Below are 25,043 nucleotides of genomic sequence, written 5' to 3' on the forward strand. Positions count from 1 at the left end.
AAAGGCCAGCAGAGCATTACTGAATGTGCTGGGCTTCGAGTAGGGAACATGTTTTGTTTGTTTGTTTCTTAAATACCTAGACCCCTGCTGGTAACTGTGTTGTTTACTAATAGGGGTTGAAGGTTATTAGCTTTGACACTGAAAGCAATTAACACTATCATTGCAGAAACAATGATCTATGTCCATTTTAGGCAAACGCTTCTAATTCCACCCTGTACTATGACACATGCGGCTTTTAAATTGCTCATTTTAGCAAAACATAAAAAAGATTGAGCAAGCGTGCCTTTTTAATGAGAGACTCAGGAAAAAAAAAATGTAGTGACAGCCTGGACTTGATCCCTCTGATCCTGAGTCAGCCCACGTGCCCAGATGCCCAGTAGGGATATTATTCCCTTTACAGTATGTTTTGGTAAGGCTCTAAAGGGAAGAGACAGGCTTGAGGTCACGTGGGTGTCACCACAGGTACTGAGCTGTGCGCAGGGCCCGCCAGGTGCGCCGGTGCAGGGTCTCTCAGGCTTAGGACCCGCCTCGCCGCGGGAGACTGGAGAAGAACGAGGCCGGGGTCAGCAAGGTCATCCCGACCGCAGCTCTCTCCTGTGGCACGTCCGGGCGCGGCGACCGCAAGGGACAGAACAGCTCTGCCACACTGCCTGGGCTCAGCTGCGCGCCCGCGCTGCCGGGAGCCAACTCCTAGGCTGTCAGCCTAGGGAGAGGTGAGGGCGGGTCCGGGCGGCAGGGACTGAGCTGGGCGGGGGCTGCGGGAAGTCGAAATTGCTGTCACTCTGGTGCTCTACGGTGCAGATCTGCAAGAGGTCCACAAGCGAGCCTGGGCGCGCACGGCCTCTCGGCCGCGGTCCAACTTCTCCAGCCCGGGCGCGCACTCCCGTCCGGCGCGCGCTCCCGCTCACCTCGTCGCCGTCGCCCCCCACACCCGTTTTCCTTTCATTCTCACGCTCCTAGGCCGAAGTGTGGAAGTTGCATCCTGGACAGCCCCGGCTGCGATGCTGAAAAGCTACCTGCCAGAGCTCGCCAGAGCCTCCCGCTGCGTTCCCCGCTAGAGATCGCCCGGGACCCGGTGCTGACATTTACGGCGACCCGCTTCTCCGCTGCCCTAGTTGTGGCTCCTCTGCACCTCTGCACTGGGGTCGTGGTGTGTTGTCCGCGTACCGGGGGTCTGCACACCTGGGTGAGTTCCTGGTCTTCCTGGGTCATCCCGGTTACCATGGGGGAACCTGTTTACCTTGCAAACTTGAGACGTGACCAAAGCAGACCTTGCAGGACATACTTCGGGTGGCAGGGCAGATAAATAGGCTCTCAGAGCCCAAGGAGAGGACGAGCTCAGAGGCTTAAAGGTGAAGACGAATTCTTGTTTACGGACGCACGTGTAGCTTTCCCTTTAAAAGCCGTGACTTGGGAAATAATTTTTCTGCCCAGCAGGAGGCGGGAACTAAGATAACTCTGCTGCCTGAAAGTTTCCAAAGACGAGGATGAAAATACCGTCGTCTATTGGAAGAAAAGTCAAAATAGGATGGTGGGATACTTGCCTTCTGTGTGTGACTTTTTTGCATCATACGCTTTTTTTTTGCATTAACTTGAGCTCTTTGACATAAATAACACGTAGAAAGAGGCAAGGCTGCAAACAACGCCAAGGCAAGCCTTTCTTTATATATTAGTTGATGCGCATGAATTCTTTAAGATGCATATAGGAAATTTCGTGCAGGAAAAGACTAGAATAGATCTGCGTCGTTTGGAGATTAAGGTTATTCCCAATACGATTGGTAAGGACCGGCATTTATTTCCCAGATAAAAGCGTTATTATTCACGTGGCCCATTAAGGTGTCTAATCTTTCTGCTTCTGGAAAATGAGTGATTAAGTTGTACTGAAGTTCAGCGAAGGGAAAGTTCTGGGCTTTTCAGAAATCAAAATCCCTGCCTGTAGGCTATGGCAATGTAAATAGCTCTGGTGTTGTGAAAGGTGCCTTTGAGGCATGGAGGGTGGGTGGGGGAGGGGGTCCTCTGGGGATGAAGATGACTGGGGAAGAATGCCTGCTGCTCTTCTTGGAGAAGGCCGCGACAAAGTATAAACTATTTCATCACTAAGGAAAGCATCCAATGAACTGCTGCTGCTTTATCGATGCCTTGGTCACATTTGAAAAGGGAGCTCTCTCTAGGCTCCTTTTTCTTCACTGAAAAGAAACCCTACTTCTAGAAAGATCTGGTTACTATAATGATGCTCTTTGGAAGTGATTGCCCTTTAGTGTGTGTTCTAGCATAGCTACGGTAGGAAGGTAGTTCAGGGACCTTAATACACATAGACATATAAAATTTACACCTATTTATATTTAAATATATAAACATAATTATATAATTAATATACAAATATGTTGTATTTATATGTATATATAAAGATAGGCTTTTATCTACATTTAAATATTTATATATTTAACTTCCTATCTATCTATATTTTAATTTACTTACTTACCAAAGGGATGATGACATTGAAAATGATTGGCGTGCATAGTTAAGAACTTAACCTGATTTTAAATGTAGGGTCCAGGTAGCAGTAGATTCCCAGGAAACCTTAAATCTCTGTTTTTGTGTTTGTTTGTTTGTTTGTTTTTCTAAAGCCAAATCTTACTGAATTTTGAGAGGACTGTAAGCAAGAGGTGCTAACGGGGCTTATTTCTGAAGGGTGGGAGTCTCAATGCTTCTTTAAGAACCGGGCTCCAAAGCTTGATGTATCTGACCATCAGGGTTTTGTCCCAGCTTTGATAGGCACACGCCCGACACAGTTGGCAATACACAGCATGCTAAGGTTCAGAGAAAAGTCCATGTTAAATGTTCTGACTAAGATTTCTAAGCAGGATTTGAACCAAACAAGTCATTGAAACTATCCTGTGGCATAACCAATTGTGGAGACTAGGCCGTCAGTGACATCAGTACATTCCTCTGTTTTCACTTGTACAAGAATGAGAAAGTGTTCTAAAAACAGTAGCAATAAAAGTATGACGGGAACTGGAAAATGTGTTTGAGGGGAGACGGGAGGGACTAAAGCTGAACTGAGCTCAGCTCTGACATAATTTCATCCCTGAGAAGCCTGAAGGAACAGTGATTCTAAGTGCCAGTTGGGTGTCTGTTAGCTTTTGTGACTCACTTCTCTAGATAGCCTGAGAGAGAATTTTGCATAAGAACTTTTGATAAGAGCTGCTCAAGTGGGGGGCGAATGTCATTCATTGGGGCAACTTCTATGCCAAAGAAACTTCCAAAATGCCTTCTTGAGCCCAGTTCAAGCCTTTTCCTCATACGTAAAATGCACATAATGATTTCTGAAGGTGGTTATGGGGAGTGGATGAATAATGGTTGCAAAATGCTTAGTCTACTGTTAGCACATGGTGAACAGTTACAAAGAGTGTGTAGAGGTGCTGGAGAGATGGCTCAGCAGTTAATAACCCTTATTGCTCTTTCAGGGAACCAAGAGGTCAGATCCCAGCATGCACAGCAGGCAGCTCATAAATGCCTGTAATTCCAGCTGTCCAAGAGATTGGACACCTCCTTCTGGTCTCTGTGGGCATTGAAGCGTACACACACACACACACACACACACACACACACACACACACACATATATAGAAAGAGAGAGAGAGAGAGAGAGGGAGGGAGGGAGGGAGGGAGGGAGGGAGGGAGATCCTGGAAAGAAGAGGAAGGAACTGGGTGTGTTGATGCAGTGATACCCCATGCAGTTGCACAGGGGTGTTGCTGCTCTGTTGATTAGGAGGGAGTATTTGCTCTTGAATTTGTTGCCTACAGAACTACCAACTAAATGGAATTCCCAAGCCAGTCCATCAAGACATATGAAGGAAGAGCATTTAATAGAAACTGAACAGTAACTGTCCAAAGAACAGGGCTGGGAGGACTGCCCAAAGCGTGCATATCTTTGACGGGAGCTGTGCAAAGGAGGCAGGAACAGTACGGCTGGCCTGCGAGAGAATTTTTTTCTTTTATGAAGTCTTAGTAGACTACATATCTTGTTGTAGGTAGATATATTGCCTTGGGATTGTTTTATTCAGATTATACTATTAAACTGTAAAAGGGAATTTGCAAGCTTTAAGCTAATCTGAAATGAAACAGTATTTATCATAATTCATTTGCCAGTGCTTTGCATTAGAGGTCTGACCTTGAGACCATGTAGGGCTGAAAGCGTGACCAAGCACAGGTGCTGTCATATGCCAAGCCAAGCCCTTAGTCTGCCCCTGGCACCTTCTTCTCCATGCTAAAAAAAAAAAAAGCTTAGGTTAATCTTCTTTAGTTTTTTAAGATTAACAGAGTCTGGTTAAAATGCACTATGTGTGTGTGTATGCATGTGTGTATGTGTGTGTGTGTGTGTGTGTGTGTGTGTGTGAGAGAGAGAGAGAGAGAGAGAGAGAGAGAGAGAGAGAGAGAGAGAGAGAGAAATGTAGATATAGTTTCTGTCAGTCACACAGACACAGCTTGATTCTGGGGATCCATTAAGGACCTGTAGGGCATGATTCATTTTGAAATTTCATGGGGTAGGCTCTAGTCTCTCAGAGGAAAGGACAGAGTGGTAACATGAAAACCTTCCTGTCAAAGTCATCTGAAGGACTTGTGGTTACTCGTCTTCTGCACATAGGTGGATTATTTTTGTTCTTCATCTCTTTCCTTCTGTCTTTCCTTTCTTGGTTATTTCTCACCTCTTATAATTATGTTCTGACTTCAACTCCATCCTTTCATTTAGGTAGTCCTGGTCTGCTTCGTAGCCGTGTTCTCTACCACACAAATGTGTGTCAGGTGGGCACGTTTCCCCTTTCATTTTTTTCTCCCCAAAACCCTTCCTACCCTTGGTGTATATAATGCTCCCTTTCTTGTGACAATCAGAAAACTGTCACAGCTACTTTAAGCAGAAAGGGGCTTAGTGTGGAAATGAAGTGTGCTCAAGAAAGTTAGAGTGGAAGGTTGCTAACTGAAGAGAGAGAGGGGGGTGCTGGTAAACTGCATGGGATTCCTGGCTATCTGCTGGGCTAAAGTAGCCCCGGGGCTGGGCCTTCATTGTGGCTGTCTGAATTCTGAGACCAGCGCAGGTGCCGACTTCCTGATCATGTCTGTGTTCCAATACTGCACACTTCATCTCCAGAAACCAAGGGAGTGAACAGTGAGACCAGCACCAAAAGCAGGCCAGCCAATAGGATCCCTGGATACTTTCTGCTTCCTTCTCCAGCCATTCTCTCTGGTAGAACCTAATCTCTGTGTTGCATCCTTCAAAGGACTCTGGGTAATGTAGTCTACAGATGTGTAGCCTCAGAGATGATGGAATGAACAGTTGAAGAAGTTAGGAATGAAGGTTTTGTGATAGACCATCATGTCTAATACATATCTAAAATATAGCTGTCAGAAATAGAATACTTTAATCCAAAGTAGGCCAAGGTTGACTTTGGATAATATTTTGTAAAAATGTGAGAAAAGAAAGTAGTTGGTAACCAAGCACCGTTTCAAACAGAAGGTGTAGAGCTGAAATTCCTAGGGGGAAAAAGCATTAAGTAAATAAAACTTACTGCACCTGTCACTATACATCTAAACACAAAAACGAAGTTTTACATGTAACTGCGTATTTTTATGTTGTTTGTTTGGTGTATGCACTTCCTAGTGTGGATGTGTGTGTGCGTGCGCGTATGCATGCACACGTGCGTATGTGTACATGTGTTTGTACAAGTGTGTGCACGTGTGTGTGTGTGTGTTGCACATGCGCACGTGTGCAGGGGTTAAAAGCCAGAGGTTGACGCTAGCTCTTTTTCCTTGATGGTTGTCCACACTCATTTTTTGAGAGAGGACCCTTTTGTGAACCTGAAGCTCATCAATTCAGCCACATTGGCTAGCCCATGAGCTTGAGGGATCCACTCAGCTCTCTAGTCTCTCTCAACCAGTGCTGGGGTTGCAGGCACAGGCCATGATGCCTGGCTTCTTACATGAGCTCTGGGGATCCAGACTGAAGCCTTCCTGCTTTCCCTGCAGCCACTGCAGATGAAAGCATCTTCCTTGTCCCAGGAAAATGGTTTTTAAGATGGTCCTCCCCACCAAAGCCAACTATACGCATTCCATGACCCACAAAACAGAGGACCAGAGTTCATTCAGAAGCCCTAGTCTCAGGCTGGCTGGCTCATTCCATAGATAAATAACCTGTGAACTTGTGTTTCTGATAACTCTTTCCTCTGAAACATCCACAGTGCTCTTTGTAAAGCTGACAAAGACAGAAATGACTTGTTTCTTGGATAGCAAAATTTGAAAAAAAAATGCTTGAATTTACTCCAGCCATTTCTTTCATGCCCTGGCATTTGTCAGATTTCCTTTTTGAAATCCCTTCTCTTCTGTTAGTGAATTATGACCTTGTTTGTGCTCAGAAATTGCATTAGGATATCTAGGAATAGTCTTGATCATCGAATGAAGTCATCTTCGCTTTGCCCCTGAAACTTGGGAAAGAAGACCAGAACAAACGGAAGGAAGGGCACAATGAGTTCCTTGGTCCTTTGCACGTAGGATCTTGCATTGGACTTTATGTCTCAAAAGATGAGAATCATTTCATTATCTTCCCGAGTAATTGATGAAAACATTTAAATGCAGAATTACAAATGTTACTATCATATGACTGTATTCTTTAGGTGTAGTGATGGCACCAAAAATTTAGCCACTGTACCTCTCACCATCAAAATGAACACAGCTATATAAAACAGTGCTCTGTTCTAGAAATACCTGCCCCTTAAGTTTTCTATCTCAAGCCATTAAGCTGTTGTCCGTGGATCCCACTTATTTCATAGTCTCTTCGGTGTCACCGTTTGACTCTAAATATGAGTTGATTAATTGTAAGGGAGAATAGGAAATATTGATCCATATATCAATATGTATATAGATATAGAATATGGAAATACAACAAATTCCTCTGTTGTCCTGACATGTGAATGGCCTCACCAATGCCAGCTTCTCTTCCTTGCCCAGTTTTCCCTCTTTAATTCATAGTTGAGTAAATGCTGCAAGTACATCTCTGTATTTCTCTTTCTCTGGGCTGCAAGCGTGACACGTTCTTATCTTGTCCAAACATATTGAGTCCACTTGGATAGAACGTTGTTTTTAAAACTGCTGCTGTGGACTGACAGTCACAAATGGACCTGAAAAGATGACTCAGCAATTAAAAGTGGTTGTTGCTCTTGCAGAAGGTCTAGCCTCAGTTTCCAGAACCCGCCGGACAGCTCACAACCTCCTGTAACTGCAGCTCCAAAGGGTCCTATGCTCTCTTCCGGCCTCCGCGAGCATGAGGTGCCTAGGTACATGCATAGTATATACACATGCATGCAGGCAACTAGTCATAGACATAACAGTTTAAAAAGTAAGAAAAGAAAATCAAAGTCATCTTTTATTTGCTAAGTATTATACCGTGTAGGCCATCCAAGTGGGACTGCTCCTGGTTAGGCCATTGGGGTGCCAAATTGAAAGGGTGATGAATAATGAGAGCATGTGTGGGCTTGGGGGTTTATTTATTTATTTGCGTATCTTGTAAAATATTTGAGGAGAACCATCAAAGCCAGCATTTAATGATGTGTTTGTTCACTGATTTCAGAAGCAGCCAGTAAGAACTTATTAAAAAATAAGACTGTTGCTGAGTGGTAACACTCAGAGAGACTCTCGAGAGAGATCACTATCTACAGCATAGATGGAAGGAAGTGCTGGGATAGTGTGTATGGTGGCTAATGTCAATGGTCAGCTTGCCTGGGTTTGCGGTCACTGTTCTGGCTGGTTTTGTGTCAACTTGCCACAAGATAGAGTCATCAGAGAGGAAGGAGCTTCAGTTGAAGAAATGCCTCCATGAGATGCAGCTATTTTCTCAATTAGTGGTTGATGAGGGAGGGCCTCATTGTGGGTGGTGCATCCCCTGGGCTGGTGGTCCTGGGTGCTATAAGAAAGCAGGCTGAGCAAGCCGTCAGGAGCAAGCCAGTAAACAGCGCTCCTCGATGGCCTCTGCATCAGCTCCTGACTCCAGGATCCTCCCCTGACCTCCTTTGATAATGACCAATGATGTGTAAGCCAAAGAAACCCTTTCCTCCCCAACTTGGTTGTGGTCATGGTGTTCTGTTGCAGCAATACAACCCCTAACTAAGACCATCACCATAGAAACATACCTCAGGGCCTGTCCATATAGGTGTTTCTTGAAAGGCTTAACTGAAGAGGGATGGCCTACCATGAATGTGGGTGGCACTGATGGGCTGTGGTCCTGGACTGAATTCAAGAAGAAAGTAAGCTGGGCATTTATCTTTTTTGGCTTCTCTCCTACACTTCACGTTCCTGTATCCATGCCTTTCCCACCATGCCTTCTCATCTGGTAGCTGAATCCCAACAAGGAGAAAAGTAACTATTGCAGTGTGTTATTTTTAAGTATGGAGAGCAATGGTTTCCTCAAAGAGATGGTGCTGTGTTTGCTCATGGTGAGGTAGAAGATGCAATGAGCTGCAGCAATACTCCTAACTCAAAGAATGTTTGCCCTGGCAATGAAATGGGATCTGAGGAACAAACACAGGAACTGTAGCCTAGGACCGTGTATTTATATTTTTATTGATGTGGGGGTGGGCATGTGTGGGGGACATGTGCGTGCAGGTGCCCACAGAGGCCAGATTGGTTCCCCAGAGCTGGAGGAGTAGGTAGTTTTGTGCTTACAAGTGTGGGTGCTTGGAGCAGAGCTCATGTTCTCTGGAAGAGCAGTGAGATATTGTAGAGGGAGATATAGAAATAACCCCCATGACTTGTTGTCTCAGCCAGGACACCTTTGAGAGCAAATGGGACATTATGAATGACTGACCTGGGGAAAGTAGCATAAATGAAGACTGTGCTACCAAACCTGGAGTGGCCAAGGTTCATGGTGACCCAAGCTTCAGACTTACTATGTCTGTGGTCTGAGCTGTTGCCAGAAACCGTATTTAAAAACCCATGATCTGTGCTTGTGCTGATGATAAAAGGCAAGAAAGCTGCTTGCCATGGTATTGGTGACTGTAAACTCACAGTGAAGAAAGAAAAACATAGAAGGCTTCTGTGACAACCAGTCTTCCCATCTCACTCCACCCCACCCAAAAGTAACTGTCTAAACAGAAAGCCATCAAAGAGAACCTTTTACAACTTTTTAAGGATGCTGAAGTGTAGCTCTCCCCGTTGGATGGCTTCTGGTGGGGTGGGGAAGGACTCGGTTTTCTTTAAGGGAATGTCCACCAGGAGTTTGCTCATGCTCTAGTGGACAATATAAGTTGGACTTGGCCTTCTTTCTTTGTTTCTTTCTTTATTTCTTTCTTTCTTTCTTTCTTCTTCTTCCTCCTCCTCCTCCTCCACCTCTTCCTCCTCCTTTTCAGAGGTGGGGTGAGGTCACAAGGGTTGGAGGGGGACATATCTGGGAGGGATGGAAAGTGAATGTGAAGGGGTTCATGACGTGAAATTCCAAAAGAATCAATAAAAATATTATGTTAAAAAAGACTTTAGTCTTGTACATGACTGTATACCCACACACTGTTCTTTTTTTTTTTCAAAATGTTATAGACTAGTCCTAACTAAAACATAATGTTTTAACCAGTTTTAATGTACAGTGTTTCTTGGTTATAGTCACATCATTGTACAACAGCCACAACCACCCATCTCCAGAACTTTTTCACCTTCTCAAAAAAGGAACATCAAGTCTATTGGAAAGCTCTCCATCTCCCCACCTCCAACCCCTGGTAGCTTTTGTCCTTGTAAGTTTGACTACTCCAGGAACCTTACAAAAATCAACTCACACACTTACTTGACTCATTGTGGCTGGCATATTTCACTTCCCATAATGTATTTATTCAGTGTTGTGACATCCATCATTTGTCTACACCTCTCATCCATGCTGTGTATCAAAATCTACTTTTAAAAAAGGCTAAATAATTGTCCTCATTAGGGAGGAAAGGGCTTATTTTGATTTAACTTCCACATTGTAGCCCATCATTGGAGGAAACTAGCACAGGGACTTAAACAGGACAAGAACCTAGAAGCAAAAAGTGATGCAGAGGCCACGGAGAGGTGTTGCTTACTGGCTTGCTTATCCTGCTTTTTTTTTTTTTAAAGAACTCAGGACTACCAGCTCAGGCATGGCACCACCCATAATGGGCTGGGCCTTCTCCTATCAATCACTAATTAAGAAAATGCCTCACAAACCTATCTATGTTCAGAACTTATGGTATCTCTCACATTCTATCCCACTCAAGGAAGGGAGCTGGTTTTCCTGCCATAACCACCATAGTGCACAGACCATAGATGCTGCTAGGAGAAAGGGATTCCATCTAGAATATGAGTTTTCATGCAAGTGAGCAGCCTTCAAGAGTACAAAGAAGCAGGAGAATACCAGAATGTTCCATGTGATCAAGAACATATCTGAAACAGGGACCAGGAATTTCCTGGGAAAGGACGATAAACAATTGTTGCTGGAAGCTGAAAGGAAAGGAAACTAGCTCTTCCTGGATGACACCTCTAGTTACAGATAAAAGTCTTCTAAATATTAGCTATGGAAGTACATAGCAGAAGGCCACTGTCAGGAACATTGGCATGGCTGACCTCAACCAAACTCTTCCTTCATGGAGTACAAATATCAATGGATAATTCTTCTTTGGAATTGTATGTAATTCCATTTCACTAGGTAGCTACAGTCCTGCAGAGTAATACTGACATGCCTGAAACAAATGAGGAACTGCCACAGGCAATGGGTAGGGGATACTCTCCCACTTTACATCCCCATTCGCTGTTGGTTATGCATAAATGTAACAGGGAAAGTGTGTGCATCTATGAAAGCAGTCTTGAAGTAATGTGATAAGCTTTTGACCATCTGTAGCAAATTAACTTCAGAAAATACATCTGCCTAAGCTATGGGTTACTCCAAAATAATATTTCAAGGTTGTCATCTTCAAAAATAAGCACAAAGGCCTGGAGAGATGGCTCAGAGGTTAAGAGTACTCATTGCTTTTCCAGAGGACCCAGATTTCATTTCCTACACCCATATGGCAGCTCATAGCCATCTGTGATCCCACTTCTAGAGGTTCCGCCCTCTTCTGGCCTCTGTGAATGCCAGACACAATGCCCAGACTTATATGCAAGAAAAACACTCAGGCATATAAAATGAAATAAAGTAATAAAGCAAATCCTAAGCCCAGTGAGCTTCTTACAGATGCCTTGGGTGAAAAGCATCCTCATGCTTGCTCACAGTGAGTATAGTTGTATTGGTGAAGATTTAAATTAAATTAAATTAATTTAAATTAAATTAATGGGCAGGTACATGAAAACCTGCATGGCAGCTTTAGTCATAATTGCTAACAGTTGGAGGCAAACTAAGGTGCTCTTAGGTGAATGGTTATACAAATTGTGATATGTTCATACAATGAAATATTTAAAAGAAAGACTTATATGAAGACATGGAGGAAATTTAGATGCATATTGCTAAGTGAAAGAAGTCAGTTTGAAAAGGATAAATACGCCACGGTTCTACTAACTGACATTTTGGAAAAGCAAAGCTATAGACAGAGTGAAGTGATCAGGGTTGGCAGAGGTGGAGGGAACAGGGGAGAGTGGAATAGGAGGTATTTAGGAAAATTTAGAGCCCTAAGTTTCTTCCTGTTACTGCTGTAGTGGATACACAAAACTCAGAATTGCACCGTACAATGAGCAAATACTACGATAGCAAATATGGGTATTGGTTAGCAATAGTGAATCAACACTGGTCCATTAGTTGTAACCTGTCACACCAATGAAAGCTTGCAGTTTGAGCAGTTCATAAGATGGAGTTTAACAATTAGCAATTCTCTTGATGTCAGAGATCAAGATGCATGAGGTACTGTTTGGAATGACAGTATGTCAAGTCCTAAGACCATAGCTCTACATCAGGGCATTAGTAGCGCCTCTGTCCTGTGCTCAGCAGAAGTCTCCTAAGGGACGCTGCGTCTTAGAGACAGACAGTTAGCAGGTGAGGAGATTGCACACAGACTTCTCTAGGTACGGTAATCCCTCCTTGCCATGCAGTTTCATTGGGTTAAACACCTGGGGAGGAGCCCGTAGACAGCATTTACTGGTAGGCATGAACCCAGACAAAATGCAAGCCAGGGAGCTACAAAGCTGTCTGTCACCATGCCCCTCCTGTGTGCTGCTGCAGGCCTGGACTGGCTTCTCTGCACGCTTCATATGTAGAAAGCTTTGAGCCTTTGTGGCGAGTTAGCAGGATTGTGGGCGAGCTCTTGTTTGACGAGGAAGGAATATTGTGGTTCCTACATAGCATGGGAAAAACTGTATTCTACACCCGTCCCATAAGAAGCTACACAGACACCTCCACAAGGATGCAGAACACGTAGAAAGATGTGAGTAAAACTGTCGAGCTATCTACAGCTAAAGGGCTCCCCGCTCCTCGGCCAAAGCTATTTATTTATGATCTCATTTCTGATAGTCTGTCTATTCTACTTGTTAAAACGCAGGCGTTTGGGGAAAGTAATGGTAGTGTGTGCTCACAAAAGCCTTTTATCCTCATTATAGTGATGCATTTTCTCTGGCATAGGGAGAATGGGTTTGTGTGTAGCATACTATGATAGTGTGGGTGTGGATTCTGAAATACAGCCAGTCCTAGAAATCCTGGTAATGGCACAACTGAAGAAGACGGACTTCACACTTTGCCTTGAGTTCTGCTGTAGGCAAGAAGCATTCTGCCAATTGTTTGTAAAGTTCTGAATTTTTAAAAAAATGTGTGGCCTGCTTGTATGTATATGTACCATGTAAGTGCAGGTGCCCCCGGAGACCAGAAAGGGATATTGGAGCCCCTGGGACAGGAGTCACAGGCAGTTGTGGGTGCTGAGAATTGAGCTGAGGTCCTCTGCATGAGCCATTTGTGTTCCTCCCTGCTGAGCCATCGCAGGTTTCCTTTCTTCTTCTAAGCTTTTAACCAACCTTTCAATTCAGAGTTTTGCCTTTTAAATTATCCCACTGCTCGATCTTAGAATTTATTCATTCACCTGCGAAACTGAAAATTAATTGAACATTTTTTTAAAGCGGTTGACAAACTATATGCTGTTTCTTGACCTGATTTCTATTTTATCTTTCTTATAGATAACAAATACTCCTTAAAACAGTAGGGCTGTGCATGAGTACTTCCTGCTTTGTGTTCATTTAAACTAAACCATGGCTGGGTAAAGTGGGTACTTGTGGATCCAATGCTTAGTCCTTAGGAACTAGATACATGTTTTCTGTGCTGGTGGCCTCTCCGGCATACATGAACCTCACCCCTGGCATCAGTACTGGTTTTTCATTCATCTACCTTCTTTAGACTCAGCTTTTCTCCTAGGAATAGCTCAGTTACGACAAGTTGACCAGACCATGAAACAAGACCTTGTGGTCAACACAGAACATGGAACTTCCTAAGGAAGGTTGAGAGAACCGAGTCATTGCAGGTTGCTCCTGTTAACTTTTAATGAATTTTCAAAAATACAATATCTTACTGCTTATAAAGCCATGCTTTCCTACCCCACCTGGTTGGCACATGAACATACCTCACAGTCTGTGGCATATATTCCACTTTCTTGACAATAAATAAGTCATGCATAAGGCAAAACAGATGGTCTCTTGAATTCTATGTAGGGTTTTCATCCATTTGTGGGAAACATATCTCTCCTGCCTTAGGAGCTCTGGGCTGGGCGCTTTGATTATTTTAAAGATTTAAATTTAGAACCCATTCTGTCTCATATGCTTGAAAAGTAGATTATAATGGCTTCCCTTGAAAGTTAAAAATTGCACCTGTGGCTTTCAATCTGAAACAATAAACTGTGTACAACTATACACGGGCTTATCTCCGAAGAAACCAACCCAGTCATAAACTGCAACAGCATGGAAAGTGAAAAAAAAAATTAAACTTTCCAAAACAGCCTGGCTTATTCTGGGCACCAACTTAATAACTCCCGCTGCTAGGAGAAGGACAATTTGCTGCCACAGGAAGGCTTAACATGTCAAACACGTTCTTGTAAAATACAATGCGAGCTGCCTGCAAATGAGAGCATCCTTTCAACTGGCCTATTTCCTACTTCTATGCAGCTTTCATAATTGTAGCACTTACTCAGAATTGAAAGCCTGTCTGCATGATGTAAACAGTCATGCCCCTGTGGTACTGCAGAGGTTTTCATAGTTACAAAGCAGCTGTGGGCTGCTGCAAACAATGGAGCAAGTGGTAAGACCCAGGCATATGGAGCTCATGTCACTGCACAAGAAAGAACTCAGAGTGTGAGAGTGAGACAGGGAGCCCAGGTGAAGAGCAGAAGGCTGTCATGTCCCAGGGTCACAGGTGTGGCCAGCCTTCCCCAGCATCTTCATCTTCTCATCACAGCACAGAGCCAACACAGCCTGTAAACAGTTAATATAGGTACCACCAGGATCACTTATCCAAAGCTCGCTCCTCTGTTACCTGTAAATCTTTTGGCTTATGCCAAAGTTCAGCCCAAAGCAGATGAAATGTAGCCAATTAAATAGACAATGCAACAGGCTGAGAAATCACAGCAGGCTTCAGCGGGAGCAAAGGTATCCCTTTATCTATGGTTCTGCATCCACAGAATCAACCCACTAAGAACCAAAACTATTTGAGGGGGAAAAAACACAAGAGCATGCAATTTTTCCCTTGCTGTTATTCTCTAAACAATACAATTGGACAATTATTTGCTGAACATTTAAATCATATTAGGTATAAGGGATCTAGAGGTGGTGTGATGCTTGCAGGAAGATGTGTATATGTGATACGTCACTTCCAGATCAATGTGTCAATGACAATTGAGCATGCTGCAGGTCTTGCCACCCACGAGGTGAGAGTTCTTGGATAATTCTTGTAGATACTAATAGATTACTATATTCAAAACAGGTAAAGAAAGCCCTAGGAAGCATCACTACACTCTAACTCTCTGTCATAATTTGTCCTCAGTTTAAAAATGGTATTAATCAGCTACTTAGGAAGAGCAAAGCTATGTAACATAAATAGAAAATTTTCTATGAAAGTCATTAAAATAAATAACACCTCAGCACTGAAACAGATCCATCCCAGCCATTTCCATCATTAAACATTGTGACAGCTTCTATTATAACTGATCTAAACATCAAACTGAGCACTTATTTATTTAGCAAGGACTCCAGATTAAAACAGTGGTTGGTGCATGCCAACACCTTCTAACTTACAAGAGCTGCCTTAGTTTCTTTTCCATTGTTGTGGTAAGACACCATGGCCAAGGAAACTTATAGAAGAAAGAGTTTCACTAAAAGAGAACCAAGTATTCAAATATATGAGCCTAGGGGGACCATTCTCATCCAAACCACCACAAGAACAGAAATGAGAGTTTGTGGATGCCGAGAGAACATCTCGCTTTTGGTGTGTGCATCAAAGAATCACCTTTTGGAGATGGGCACTGGGCCTATTTGTGTTCATTACTATATTTCTTTTACTTTATGGTGTTCTTTCCCATTTTTTCCCTTATGATGGATTATAGTCCAAAGACATTCTGGGCCCTGATAGTGTTCAGCATCATTACACCCACCAATTGCCCATTTTCCAGAGACATGAGAAAATTTAGGTACTTGAATTCTGGATAAGCATTAAAATAAGTTTTTTGAGAGTACAGGAAAGATTGGGCTGAGAAGCAGAAATGTCTTGTGTTCACATATTGCTTCTCTCTGGCAGAGTTAATATTTTGTTTTCTTTCTGGGTATCTTCACTGATGTCTGTGATCAGTTAAATAACAAAGTGAACAAAAGTGATCTCTCTCTCTCTCTCTCTCTCTCTCTCTCTCTCTCTCTCTCTCTCTCTCTTACACACACACACACACACACACACACACACACACACACACACACACACATACACATACACACATCACTGAAGGCTTAGGATCACGTGTCCCACAGTGGGAATAAATGACGCAGCTGGGAGTTGACCTTGGGACCTCTGGTCTGTTCACAAGCTGCCCATAGCCCTGTTCACACGCTCTTGCTTGACTCTACAGCTTCCACACAAGGCTCGGCCCCCTTAGACCCCAGGAAGGTGGCAGGCGACAGGGGTGGTGAGATTCTCTTTGTGTTAAGAGTGACAGAAGAAGACATCTTGTTCCAGTTGACATTAGATAATCATAGGTATCTGCCGTTGGATTGCTTTTAACGTTTTCCCCACTGAAGCACTCTAAGCAATGCAGCCATCCTTGTTAGAGTAATGCTTTAAAACTGGCAAAGCGTCACACTTTTCCAGTTTTCCTGTAAAGTAGTCACTTTCTCCACCGAACACCAGTGGATGAGGGATTGCTGTGGTGTAAATGCTTTCAGAGCCTCGTATGACCAAGTGACAATCAACAGGATGACAGTGGAAACTGGGACTGAGCTTAGAAAGTGGGTGCGAGGCCTTGTAACGTGTTTAACTTTGCCGTTGTTCCTCACGTACGGAGGAGTCTTACAGCTCGGCTGCTTTGCAAAAACACAGTAATGTGCACTGATGGATTCGATGGCTTCGCCAGTAAAGGTGCTTGCTGGCCAGGTCCTGTGACCTGAGACCAATCCTCAGACCCCACACAACAGAAGGAGAAAGCTGAACCTCCCCCCAACAACTTGTCCTGTGGCCTCCACACGTACACCATGGCACACAGGTTCACACAACGAGGAATGTAATTTTATGAGGACAATATACACTATTCACACAAAGAATGAGGCAGTGGTCTGGTTTTAAGTGTCATCTCCATCAGGGGACCCTACAGAAGTCTGTAGAAGTAAGTGGCCTCCCTGGATTGTGGCCTAAGGATGATGTCAGAAGGGAACGAGGTCCATAGACCTTCCCGACTCTGATCCGTGAATCTAGGAAGCTATAGCCTGCCCTTCTGATGGAATTGCTCCACATGGATATTTCTCTTCTAAACCATTGCTGTCCAGTGACAGACACTATGACGATCCTGTCTTCATTGTCACCAAGAACTGGATACTTCTGACTAAAGTATGAAACAGCTATTTCTTGTTTGCTAACTTGAGGGTTGGGTGTTGTTTATGAAATTCAGTCAGTTCTCTGTGAGTTTCAGGCCAGGCTGGTTTATGCAAGTACAGGACAGGCAAGACTACACAGAGGAAACCCTGTTTCAAACAACAACAACAAAATTCAGCTAGGTTAGGAGGCCTCTTAAGACCACCGTGTCTCCAGATACTGGCTGATGACCAGGAGAACCCCTTCAGCATGTGTTCGGCTCCCATTGGATCAGGCAGCCCAGAAAGCTCCACTGTGGCGTTCACAGGAGCATCAAGTGTATACATTCCTCTTTCAGCAGGCACTGGACACTGTCTAGCAATGTTTAGCATCAATGTTAAGTGTTTAACAATGCCAGCCACTTACTGGGAGATGTATATGCAGCCATACTGTTCATTAACTACCCTGGGATCAAAGTCAGAAGACACACACACACACACACACACACACACACACACACACACACACACACAAATAGTCTGCACTCAACCTACTGGGAGGTTGGTTCCAGGATGTGTACTGGAGCCATATCTCTTAAAAAGGATCTCGGTTGCCTGGTGTGGTATCTCTTAGGCATATAAAAGAGCTGGGTCTGGGAGAGTGGAAACAACTAGACACTGACCAACTGCTCCTAGAAACAAATGCTGTGTGGTAGGACTGTTGCTGGGAAACCCCCAGCAGGAACAGGAAGCTAACAGAGAGGAGCTGGTCCCTTCTCTAACTCTTGCCCTCTTCTGAGTGCCCTGTTGGCAGAGTCACCTGGCAAAGAAGAAATGTTGTGTGTAGAACCCTGCCCTCCAAACACAAAGCAACGAATGCAGTGGAAAGTTCAGAGAGGGAAACCATTCATTTGATAACAGGTGTGGTCCTGAGGGTGTTAGGCAGCCCTTGCTGTGCTGCGGCTGGTGGCTACACTACTTAAGCTGGAATTGCAGAAGCGACTGAAAGTTTTGTTTTTTATTGTGGCTAAGGGGAAAACCACAAAACTTACTATGTTAACCATTTCCAAATGCACATTTCAGTGGTATTACATACATTCACATAACTATGCAACCATCACCACCAGGACAGTGTTCCCTTGTCTGAAAGTTCATGGAAAAAAATGTGTCTCTGCTTAGTCTTTTTTCTTTCTTTCTTTCTTTCTTTCTTTCTTTCTTTCTTTTTTTTTTTTTTTAGCAGCAGCAGCAGCAGAATGTTCCCCATGGATTCCACTTCCAGGTACATGCAAGTCCACATCTCCAAATAACACCTTGGCAAACAAACTCTCTAATACTAAGGCAACTTTGGTGAGAATGGAGGAGTCAGTGTTGTAGCTTGTGGCTGCTCAGTGTGCAGTAAAAGCAGTGATTTGGAACTGGAGCAAAGGGAAACATGCCTGAGATGACACTACACACCCAGCAAGCAGACACATAGGTTCTCTTGTTTAAAAGAGGACACAGAGACGGGTGTGGTGGCGCACGCCTGTGATCCCAGCACTCGATGGGCAGAGCCAGGTGGATCTCTGTGAGTTCAAGGCCAGCCTGGTTTACAACGCGGAGTCCAGGACAGCCTAGGCTTCACAGAGAAACCCTGTCTTTAAAAACCAGCAATAAATAAATAAATAAATAGACACAGCAAAAGAGCAGTGAGTCGGCTCTCCCTTCCCTTCCTCCTTCTCGTTCTTTTCTTCCCTCCCTTCTCACCCTCTTTTTATCTTTTTTTCCTCTTTCTTTTCTTTTTTTTCTTCTTGCCACCCAGTGTGCTGGATGACAGCCTCAGTCCTCACACTGTCAGGTGTTTTGTGATCATAAACATGAAGTCAGCAGAGCAGCGGAGAGGAAAGCCATCAAGACAGGCAGCTTAATTTAAGAACTTTGCCATAAGAGGTGGGTGGTGAAATGAGGCTTAAAGTGGACCGTGCGTGATCTATGTTCACGCATGAAATAACTGTTCATTTTTCAGAGATATTGAAACATACTTTATATGGATGAAAGGATCTAAAAGCAAGGAGAAAAACTGATGACTGAGAAGAGAGGAAAGAAAACAGGAGGACCTTCTTCATTCTTGGAAATGAGAGTCAGGGCAGGGCTGTGAGTGGCTTTATGGGATGGCACAGTTCATCTCCTTCCTTCTAGAAGATAGAAGAAGGTATGAAAAATGCAAGTAGATTAGTAGAGTGACTCCCGTGAACTTACCATCGACTGCTTTCTTCTGGAAGCTGTGGGTGAGAAAAACAAAGTGCTTCGGAAAAGATGCTTTAAGCTGTTGGGGAGCACTCATCCACCATCTGTAGTTACTCTGGGTTTGCCCTTGGAATCGTCCTACGAAGCATGCAGGAAGGTGACCACAGATCTAGGGGCAGTGAGAATTGGAGGAAGCATGGCATAGGTGGGCTTGTCTCTCCTTTATAAGCAAACTCCTCTGATGTGGGAAGAGGAGGGTCTGCAAGGTGAGGGCCGTCCTTCAGCAGGCAAGGGAAGGCACCCATCCCTACAGGCTCAGGTCCAGCTCTTCTCCTGAATCTTGGAACCTCACACGAACTACTACGAAGTGTGAAGGTTCACACACTTTACGAACTGCTAAGTTCACACCAGGAGTTTCTGTTCAGCTTCAGTAACCCTGTGCAACTTCAGTAGCTGAGGAAGTCATGCTGACAGCTTGGGTTAGCACCTTAGTCATTAGAGTTTAATTCTCTCCTTCTTAAGCTATTCAGATGCCTTACCATCTCCTTAATTGCTTGAATCCTTCACATCGTTCCCTGGGGAGAGCACCGCTGACCCCAAAAGGCCTATTCCATGTGGGCACCTATTCCTACAACCACGGGTGGTTAAATTAGTTAGATTTAGCCGCTGGCAGCCACCGGCTTACTCCTGGGTCGTTAGTGATGCTATTCAGAATTATCATATTTCAGGTGGTGGATTGGAGTACAGCTGCCAATGCTTTAGAAATCAGTTAAAAATCCACGTTCAGAGGTCTGGTTCAGCAATTGAAAGCACTTGCCTCTCTTGCCGAAGACATGGATTCAGTTTCCAGCACCTCATGGGAGCTAACAACCACCTATAATTCAAGTTTCAGAGAATCTGATGCCCTCTTCTGGCCTCTGCAGGCACTTCTCATATGTGGTCTACACACACATGAGGAAAACACACACACACACACACACACACACACACACACACACACACTAAGATAAATGAATAGCTTTTAAAAATTATTTAAGATGGGCAAGGGAGTTGGCTCGGGCCATAAGGGCACTGGTCTTGCCAGCCACATGGCTCAAATTCAGTCTCTGGAACCTATGTAGGAAGCAGAAGAGTGTTGAGTAGCTGAATGTAGGTTCCCATGACCAAGCCACGCTATTTCATTTCTAGGGGTGCTATAATATATAGCTACAAACTGGGTAGGCTAAACCAATATAAATTCCCTCGTTCAGAGGTCTGAAATCCAAATGTCCTAAATCAACTTTGTCAGCAGGGTCAGGCACTGTGGAAGATTCCAGAGCAAACCCCCACTTGCTCTACCAGTGCTAGTGGCTCCAGACACCCTACCTGCTACTACAGCTTCCCATCGTCACTGTCCTTCCTTCTCTGTCATGTGTTGTAAGGACCCTTGCCTTTGGATGTAGGCTTGACATGGATAACGAGGATAATCTCTTCTTGAAGCCCTTAAGTTCATCTACAAATGTATTTCCAAATACACCAGCTCTTGCAGGTCCCGGTGATGAGGACGTCCTTAGGAGGACCACAGTTTAACCCACTAAACTATCCCTCCAGGAAACAGGGAGTGGGGAAATTCCTCTGCTTGGTGATTAAGGAGATAGACATGGCCCCCCAATCTCACCAGTTTTGCACACCATGAGATTTTCCACAATAGAAAATACAGTTGGGAAAAATTACAGCTTTATTATTGGACAGCCAGTAGAACCAAAGGGCGGGCTATGAGTTACCAGGAGCAAAGTGTAGCTGTATGATAAAGTAATATAGTGTGGTATAAAGAGCATCAGAGACATTGCTTATCTGTAGGACAGAAGAGCTCCACAGAGAATGTAGCTCAAGGTCAGCCTCAACTATGTATCTGCAGTGGTCTGTGGGGGCTGCAGGGGGGTGCGCGGGGGAGGAAACTGCAGCAGAGAGGAAACAAGTAACAAACAACATGAAGACACTAACTATTCAGAACACCGTAAGTAAAGGAGCGAAGGCAATGCTGTTAAATCTGAGGCTTGTACCGTAACATACATGAGTCCTTTATTTCTTTGTCAAAGCAAGATTTTTTCTTCACGAGAAAAGCCATGCCTTGATTTACATCCCGATATAAAACTCTTATCTCACTGAAACCAAGGCCTTGCTGCTAATCTACTGCCAGGGGCAGCAGCAAAGTCAGCATATATATGTGCCAGGTGAGTCAGGAGAAAAGCTGCCCGAGGCCAAGCTGGACTCAAACCACGGCAGCCTTTCTGTGGCAGTGCTAGGGGACTATAACGATTTTTGTCAGCGCTAACAGTGGAAGGCTACCAGGGTGAGCTTCAGAGCACAGGTCTATGGAAGTGGTGGTGTGGGGAGGGGCGGGGGGGGGGGGGCGCAGGGGGAGCGTTGCAGTTATCTTGGTCCCAAAATTCAGTTCTCTATGACAGGGCTGGTTTGTGAAAAGGTTGTCGTCAGTCCCCAGCGAGACAAAAACATTAGACACGGTTTAATTACCTTTTCATAGAGCTAACCTTTGTTCACTATGAAAGGACTCTCCTTTCCGAAATCGTGGTCTCCCGCCATCTGTGGGAGTCAACCTCTCCCTTCATCTGAGTGGTAACGCTGCCAGCAAACACTGAGCTTTAAAATTCCTCTGTGTGTGTGTGCCGTGCTATTCTGTCATGTGCTCTCCATAACTCGCGTCCTACATTTCAGTGAGATGTCAGCTTCTCCTGGTTAAGCAAATGTCCCCTTGAGATGTCACTGGACTGTACAATCTATAAAAGAAGGGGACTCCTGGGATAACCTTAGGCTGAGGGAAAAAAATGGACTTGGGGAGGCACACAAGAGAGGAACAGGTTTTCCATCCTTTGTACACACGAGGACTCTTCCTGAGACCCAAGTACATCATCAGCTTTAGCTCCAAAGCCTGAGTGCCTGCTTTGGAGCTAATTGTATTATATAATATATTTTGTGAAAGATGCTAACAGAGTCTCATACTTCCCCCTCAATTTCACTGTATGAAATCGTGGTGTGTGTGTGTGCATGCGTGCGTGCGTGCGTGCGTGCGTGCGTGCGTGCGTGCGTGTGTGTGTGTGTGTGTGTGTGTGCATTTGCTGTTTTTCAGTTAACCACCATGATCTGCATTTAAAATCTCTTTGTAGAACAATTTCCCATCCCCCAGCCCTGCGCGGCCATTCATCCATCATGACAGCAAAATGAACGAGTGATGAATGATCACGTCTCCCACCACTGTTGAGAGCACTAGAACCCTCTCCTTACGGGGCTGCTGTTGTAAGATCTCATCCTTTGATCTCTGCACAGACGGGAAGCTAGTTCTGCCAAATTGATACCAGCAGGGATGCCTCGGAGAAGCTGGTCACTCTGTTCCCGTTTCCCTTAAATTTCACATCTGATTTCCTTGTTCTTCTCTCATCTGTAAAATCAGAATGAATTATAATCTAGTTACCACGAGGAAGACGGAGCCATTACCTGTGGAGGAGCGACTGCACCACCGGGTTTTCTCTTCTACCTACTTGATTGTGAGGATAATAGGCCACTCAAAAACAGAAGTCCATTTAGACACTGAATCCTTGACATTTTGGTGGGGGGGCAGGAGTGAAGTCTTTGGGGGGACATGTTGAGTATGTTTTCCTTAAGGAAAAACACCACACATTTCCTTCTGTCCCCTTCCCTTCTATAGCCTGTTTCTGCAGAGATGTCCAACAAGCATTGCTGTAATCATAGAGAGGGGGGTGTATTCTCTCAGGGCCATGTATTTTGTTGCTTTGAAGCCTGGCTTTGTGGGCTTTCCAACTGGAACTCTCCCTATCCCTCTCCTTCCCCTTCCGTGTTCACTGTGATCTCTCTGGTGGATCTTAAGGGGTTACTTTGTAGAGTTCTCATCATTGATGGGACTGCTTCACTTGTCTCATGATTTAAGAGCCACAGAGTTAGTGTCACTCCAAGCTGCAGAAGCAACTCTTGCTATCTGTGCTTCCTATCAGTCAGTCAGCCCTAGCTCTCTCCTTTTGTACTCGGCCTTTATTCTTGGCTGATTGCTATCAGGTTAGAGTCTAGACAGTGGGAAAGGGCACCCCTACGGGACTTTATTTTCTCTTCTCATAGCTGCCAGTGCAACTCTTGCTTAGTATGTGCAACCTCATAGTTCTTTAATTACTTTGAGCTGTCTGTCTGTCACTCCAGTAGAGGTGACTAGCTGACATTTATGGAGGTTAAGTGTTAGCAGCCCTTAGCGTTTCCACTTCGTTCTTTCCCACTCTGTCCTCTGATTGAATGCATATCCGTGGTTCTATCTGCCAAGTGCTAGGATGTTGTTGTTTTGTTGTTGTTGTTGTTTCCCCATGATATCTAATCCAGTCCACTGTCCCAAGATTCATGTCCTTTTACTTGCTCTTTAGATACCGTAAGAGTGCTGCAGAGATGGCTCAGTGGTTAAGAGCATTGTCTGCTCTTCCAGAGGTCCTGAGTTCAATTCCCAGCAACCACACGGTAGCTCACAACCATCTATAATGAGATTTGGTGCCCTCTTCTATTGTACAGGCACAGAACATTGTATATATAATAAATAAATAAATCTTTTTTAAAAAAGATAGCACAAGAATCACCTTTTCAGGCCTGAACCCCCTCACCTCTGATCACATCATCCATCTAGGGGTCTAGAATGGGAGGAAGATCTGGTCAAGCTATATCCTTGGTGCTTTATCTGTAACAGACAGAATATTGTCTTAGTTAGGGTTTCATTGCTATGAAGAGACACCTTGAGCACAGCAGCTCTTATAAAGGAAAGCATTTAACTGGGACTGGTTTACCATTTTTGGACGTTTAGTCCATTACCATCATGGCAGGAAGCATGGAGACAGACATGGGGCTGGAGGAGCTGAGAGTTCTACATCTTGATCCACAGGCAGCAGAAGGAGATCGTGTGACACACCGGACATTGCTTGAGAATATAATACCTCAAAGCCCACCTCCACAGTGACACACTTCCTACTACAACAAGGCCACACCTACTCCAACGAGGCCACACCTCCTAATAGTGCCATTCCCTATGGCCAAGCATTCAGAAACATGAAACTATGGGAGGGGCATTCCTAATCAAACCACCACAAATATTAATGTTGAAAATATTCTATTACTTTCTGTTAAATAAGTGATAGTGCTGTTTTAACTCATTAAAGAAAATCCTTTAACCCTAAAATCGCCTTTGCTGTGTGGTATATGGTGCTGATCCTTTTCCAGCTCACGCACATGCCACACCCCAAACCTTTTTAGAAGGTTTGTGTTGGAAAATAGCTTCCCATTAGCCCAAGGAGAAGAGGAGACAGTATATTTATTTTGATATTAAATGGCTGACAGACTACAAGGATTCATTTGAATTCAGACTTCTAAAGATAGATGCTACTATGTTTTAATTTTACCCAGTAACTTCCTGGAGGAGATAACAGGATTCAAATACTTTAAACAAAGGCAACTTTGGGTCATAACTTAGGAAAACTAAGTAAGTTATTAACGTGTACAGGTATTTGGGGGGTACAAATTGAGCACATAGAAAGTCCGGGCTGTTCACCTGGACCTTCTGTATTGGTTCCTACTCTTTTCATTGGCTGCTCCTACTGAGTAAGGACATTGAAGACATCAGCAGTCTTTGTAAAGAGCTAACCGCTCTGCCTCTAATGCCTGAAGAAAAAGGACACATAAGCCAAGGTAGAGGTGAACAGCGTGTGCCCAGGCAGGGAAAGGTCATCATCCAAGGGGGAAGACTGTGTCAGACATAGCCTAAGGGCTCAGTAAACAAATTC

At 44.3% G+C, this 25,043-nt stretch overlaps 1 protein-coding gene across 2 annotated transcripts in view; it reads left to right on the plus strand.

The window, feature by feature from the left end:
• The first annotated feature begins 275 nt into the window (after window positions 1-275).
• Window positions 276-25,043, plus strand: part of TRMT9B (tRNA methyltransferase 9B (putative)) — a 55,655-nt gene continuing 30,887 nt past the window's right edge. The window contains exons 1-2 of one of the 2 annotated variants that reach the window (XM_084758902.1): window positions 276-713; window positions 961-1,186. The gene's annotated coding sequence lies outside the window, so the exon portion shown is untranslated. Of the gene's footprint in view, window positions 1,187-25,043 lie in introns of both variants that reach the window. The other variant, XM_084758901.1, reaches the window with a different exon arrangement.

The sequence above is a fragment of the Acomys minous genome, assembly GCF_964271855.1.
Source record: "Acomys minous genome assembly, chromosome: 15".
NCBI classification, from domain to species: Eukaryota; Metazoa; Chordata; class Mammalia; order Rodentia; family Muridae; genus Acomys; species Acomys minous.